Here is a 6,000-nt window from a genome sequence, read left to right as displayed (position 1 = left end):
TGCCCAGAACAGCCCAGGAACCATGAGCACCCGTGATCGGCAGCCAAGGGGTTAAAGCAGAGTGGCTGGACAGACGGACACGCCGAACAAGAGGATGGGGCTCCATGTGTGCAGACTCAGGCTCATGGGGGTCCATGCCGTGTCCCCTGGGACACTGGACCAAGTCACCTCTGCTGGGATGCAAACAGCTGTTTGCTCCAGCTGTGGCACATCTGCCCCACAGCAATGGCCAAGGGGGTGCCTGTGCCCCCCTGCCAGTCCCGTGGGAGGAAAATCTTCCCTAAAATCCAGCCTCTGAATCCCCTTTAGCAAGAGAGCGGGGAGCAAAGGCTGCAGGAACCTGCGGGTGCCGCAGCGCAGACTGGAGCATACCCAAAGTGCCGGCACCCCTGGGCTCCACGCTCCCCCAAACTCTCACCAAACCCAAAGTGCCGGCGCTGCAGCGAGACCAATGGAAAATGCATCTCATAGCTTCCCCACAAAGGGAGGGTTTAAAGGAAAAGCTGGTTTGGTGTCACGTTGCTTTACGGCCCCATCATCCAACCTGCACGTTAAGTCCGTTGTGGATCGGGGGTTGCTGAGCCCTCCCAACTTTGGTGAGGGTCATTCCTATAGCGCAGAATCAGCCTGTTTTCCTTAAAGCCAGTATACCATGCATACATCTACCCAAAATATCCCATTTCACCAAAAGCACGGGTTTTTGAGTGCAAAATCCCGCGCAAGCTGCAGTTTTCCACTCCGCACAACTCCCCAGCACCGCTACGTCGGGTTCACACTCACGTTTTAATGACCATTTTTTCCCTAAGCAACGATCCTGGCACGTGCAGGAAAAGCGAACACAATGGGCTGGCACCAGCCCATTCCGGCGTGCGGTTTTGGACGGGGGCACCCGCTGGGATGCTCCCCGTTTAATGCCATCTTGGCACCATCGACCCGGAGCTGGGGCTCGAAGGAGTTAATCCCTTTGCTCTTTGCCCAGACACCTGGAGCAAATTAGGGGAACCTCCCCACTGATGGAAATCAATCTCTGCTTCCCACACAGGCTGCAACAGAGTCAAATCTGCCGCGGCGGGGAGCTGGGGATCCCCATGGGCACGCGATGCCCAAGCTTGGGTAGAGCTGGGGGACGGAGGCTCTGCCAACCAAAGCGCCAAGCTGCCCGTGGTGATTCCCGGCCGCCCTCACTATTTCTGCTAGAAAAAGGTCTAAAGAAGATATGTCCGTCGCGATACGCCCGGGCAGAGATGGGCTGGATGCGGGCAGGCTGTGGTCTCGGTGTATAGGGCTGGGGGGTCCCTCCTGAGCATCCCCAGCGCTGTTCGAGCTGAGCACGGCGCCTCGGGCAGCCCGCGGCACGGACGAGCGCGCAGGCAGGGATGTGGTTTGCACTTTCCTCCCACGCGCGCCGCGCCGGCTCGTCCTGGCACGCGAAACACCGGAGCTACCGATCTGCCTGCGCTTGTCGCTATTGACCTGCTGGAGAGGGTCAGGAGTGGGGAGAAATGGTCCGAGGCTGGAACAGCTCTGCTGTGGGACAGGATGAGAGAGTTGGGGTGCTCAGCTGGAGAAGAGAAGCTCCGTGGAGACCTTAGTGTGGCCTTAAGAGAAAGATGGGGACAGATTTTGAGCAGGGCCTGTTGTGATAGGACAAGAGGTGATGGGTTTAAATTAAAAGGTTGAGGCTGGATAGAATGAAATTGTTGCCCTGAGGGTGGTGAGAGCCTGGCCCAGGTACCCAGAGAGGAGGTGGATGAACCATCCCTGAGACACCCCAGGCCAGGCTGGACGGGGCTCTGAGCAACCTGAGCTGGTGACGATGTCCCTGTCATGGCAGGGGGGGAACTAGGTGAGTTTAAACCTCCCTTCAACCCAAACTGTTCTATGATTCTACGATCCCACGCCAGAGAAACCCTCGTCTGTCCTGGCAGGGCAGCAAAGGTGCCAAAAAGGATGTTTGTGCAGGATGGACTTGGAGAAGCTCCAGGACACTCAGGGTGTTCAGCCTCCCTGCCCGCGGTGCCAAAACCCCGCGGGGAAGGTGGATAAAAGCCATTCTGCCTCCAGGGCTCACCGCAGCCCTGCCGAGCACCTCCAGCATCCTCCGAGCTCCAGGGCACACGTCCCCATGTTGGCACCTCGTCCCTGGGGAAGCCCCAGGGCTGCAGGTGGAATAAATCCCAACCGGGCTCCTACGGTAAAACAGCCACGTGCTCTACGGTCTCACTGCGTGAGGCTTTTAGGATGCCATGAGACAAATATCTCCAGGGATGTTTTCAGGGTGAACTAATCCTAACTGACCTCTCCTACTGTTACGTTTTGCCTGTATATACAATGTCCAACCTGGCACCTTTACTGCTGCTCTGTGGGCAGCTACAGGGACTTAAAAGCACTTTTACTGGGGACTGTGCAGGGTCTGTACCGGCCAGAAGCCTCCAGGCATCGCTCCCTCACTCCTGCAGCCCCAGGGAAGCGATGGGGACAAGGACAAGGTCCATGAGCTGGGACGGTGCCAGGACAGACACCTGGAGCCCCACACTTGCTGTGCAGATATTCACATCCCTTTCTGCAGCCTTGTAAGGGGAGAACTGGGGAGAGGCCAGAGATGGTCCCTGAGCATCAGCACACACGGGCATGGCCCATCCTCGGTGCAGAGGGGACGGAACACACGCACTTCACGTCCCCATGTAGCTCCGGGTCCTTGAGCAGGTGTCACCATCTCCTTCTGTCACCTTTTGGCAGCTCCCTGGCCATGGCACGTGTCTCCAGGTCACCGCCCATCTCCCACCATGCAAAAGGAAATCCAGCTCCAGCGCACCCACCTACCAGCACCTTGAGGTCTTCTTCAGTCAGACATGCTCCATAAACTCACTGGTCCTACCAAAACACCATCTCAACCCTTTCTTGAGCCTGTTTGCCCTTCTGGCCACCCTGGGTCCAAATGAACTCCTCAGTTTCATTATACGCTGTTAGAAATGACCTCAAGTTGCGCCAGGGGAGGTTGAGGTTGGATTTAGGAACAATTTCTTCCCCAAAGGGCTGTGGGGCATTGGAACAGGCTGCCCAGGGCAGTGCTGGAGTTGCCATCCCTGGAGGGTTGGACAGACGGACATGAGGTTCTCAGGACATGGGGCAGGGACAGGGGTGGGTTATGGTTGGACTCCATGATGTGGAGGGTCTTGTCCAACCAAAATGGTGACTCTATGATCATGGAAGGGTTTGGGTTGGGAGGGACCTTCAAAGACCATCTAATCATGGGCAGGGACATCTCCAGCAGATCAGGGACATCCAACCAGACCAGGGACATCCAACCAGATCAGAGACATCCCAAACAGATCAGGGACATCCAACCAGATCAGGGACATCCAACCAGACCAGGGACATCCCAACCAGATCAGAGACATCTCAAACAGATCAGGGACATCTCCAACAGCTCAGGGATGTCCCCAATCCTACCAGGTTGCTCAGGGCCCCATCAAACTTGACCTTGGATGTTCTCAGGGATGGTTCATCCGCCACCTCTCTGGGCAACCTGCTTTTCCCACCCTCAGTGTCAAAAATGGAGTTTGGAGATGAGATCTTGGGGATGATTCTTCCCCAAAGGGCTGTGGGGCATTGAACAGGCTGCCCAGGGCAGTGCTGGAGTCGCCATCCCTGGAGGGCTGGACAGACGGACATGAGGTTCTCAGGACATGGGGCAGCGCCAGAGCTCGGTTATGGTTGGACTCCATGATCCTCTTCCAACTGAAATGATTTTATGATTCTATCCCAGACACTTTCCCACACAAAACACGGTGTTTGCTTCATCCAGCTCTGAACCGCAGCGACACGGAAACCCCAGTTCTTCCCACCTTTCTAAATCTCCAACGCTTGCAGACACACAGTGCAACCGAGCAACATTGAAAAGCTCAAGAGAGCAGGACCTGAAGGGACAACCAGCCCATACCTAGAGCTGGAACCTTCCCTCTGCACCCCGTTTTTCCTGGAGATGAACCATCGCTCCCCATAACCCATTAACGGGGGAAGCTGCGCCAGCCAAATGCCCCGAGCCCGGACAGGTGAGTCAACGCCGCCTTCCATTCATTTCCCTTTACGGAGCTTTCTGCAACAGGGCTGTTTTCCTGCTATTTACCGCCACCTCTTCCTCCCGGCCCCGCTGGGCACGAGAGGAGGAGGATGTGGGCTGGCTGGCTTTACCGCGCTTTACTGCGCAAAGTGAAATAAATCTAAACCCCAAAAATGCACTCAAAATGCAAAACACCAAACGGAAGCGCCGGGGTAGTCCCGTAGATTACACGAGAAAACGAACCAGGCTCAGTTGCAGAAATGAGAGCGGAACGTTGCACGGAACGAAACGCGGACCCCGCAGAAGAGGGGACGCGGGATTTATTCCCTGCTCGCTCCAGCCCAGATGTGCAGTCATAACAGCACCAAGGTTGCTCTTGTCAATGATGTGGGTGGAAAGGTCTCTCTCCAAAGCAGGGCGAACAAAATTGGCGCTGGGGAAGGGACCGGAGCCCCCGAAATGGCAGCGGGCAGCGCTGTGTTTTGCCAGGGGGTTGGTGATACGGGTGAAGCCGCAGCATCCCCGGGACGGAGGTTTTGCTGGCGCTGCGGATCCGAGCCCGTCCCGCGGCATCGCTGGCTCCGTGGGCAGAGGAGCAGTGGGAGTTTCCTTAATGGGGTTTGGACGTAAAAGGCAGCGGAGGCTGCGAGCGAATAGATTAACATCAAAGGAGAAAATGTGATGTAAAAGTGCCTTGTCTTGGTTTTGTCGGCGGCGGGAGGACCCAAGCGGCCAAACAGGCCTTTCCGTCCCCGCGGCTAATTGCGGGCTGTGGTGATGGAGCTCCATGTTGGGCTGTTTGTTTGCCTGTTGCCAAGTGCCCCGTGGCTGCAGCTCGGGATCTGCAAGATCTGTGGTTCGGCCACTATTTCCAACTCACCAAAGGGGTTTGGGATGGGGAAGCCAGGGAGAATCCTGCCCTTGATCTGATGGTGGAGCTGGAATCGGAGCTGGCTGGACTGGGAAGGATGGAGCCTGTGGTCACAGGCACGGGGTCGATGCTGGATGTGCCTCAGGGCAGAGAGCTATGGGGACGGAGAATGTGGGGCCCAACGGCAGCTGTCAATGCACCAGTGTCACCCCCCTGGCTCACCCAGGAGGAACACGGGGTGCTGGAACCCCAAAAACCACTGCACAGGAGGGGCTGGAGGAGAGACCTCACCCAGACATCCGGAAACACCCTTGGCTCCGATAATGAACACAGAGAGCACAAAACTGTCCTCCCATTCCCATACTGGAGGTGAGTTCCCCTTCCAGTTGCTTCCACTTCTATCTTTGCAAAGCCTGGACCCCCACACTGACCTTTCAGATCTACCCACCTTGTCTGCAAGGTCTCCATAGAACAACCCCTCTGCCCTCCAGCAAACTGTTGAGTCCTCAAATCCATGATGTGCCTCAGTTTCTCCACTTGCCAGAATGCAGCAAGCACCCTCCTCCAGCCTTTTCCCACCTTAGTTGTTCGCTGAGAGTTTCTCTTACAGAACCACAGAACAGTTTGTGTTGAAGGGGTGTTTAAAGGTGCCCCCCCTGCCATGAGCAGGGACATCGTCACCAGCTCAGGGTGCTCAGACCCCGTCCAGCCTGGCCTGGGATGTCTCAGGGATGGTTCATCCACCACCTCTCTGGGTACCTGGGCCAGGCTCTCACCACCCTCAGCACAACAATTTCATTCTATCCAGCCTGAATCTCCCTCCTTTAATTTAAACCCATCACCCCTGTCCTGTCTCCACAGGGTCCATCGTGGCTCCTGCCTCTGTCCCCAGGAGAGGTCGCATTCAGCTTGACGGGGTCAGCAGCTCAGCTCAGCTCAGTTCAGCTCAGCTCAGCTCAGCTCAGCTCAGCTCAGCACACCGCGGTTTCCCAGGAGCGAACGGCAGCTCCATCTCGTGTCCAACGTGTGCAGTACAGAAGAGACGAGTCCAATTCTGGGACAACAT

The sequence above is a fragment of the Nesoenas mayeri genome (assembly GCF_963082525.1).
Source record: "Nesoenas mayeri genome assembly, chromosome: 30".
In the NCBI taxonomy this organism is placed as follows: Eukaryota; Metazoa; Chordata; class Aves; order Columbiformes; family Columbidae; genus Nesoenas; species Nesoenas mayeri.
Note: the sequence above shows the minus strand (reverse complement) of the source record.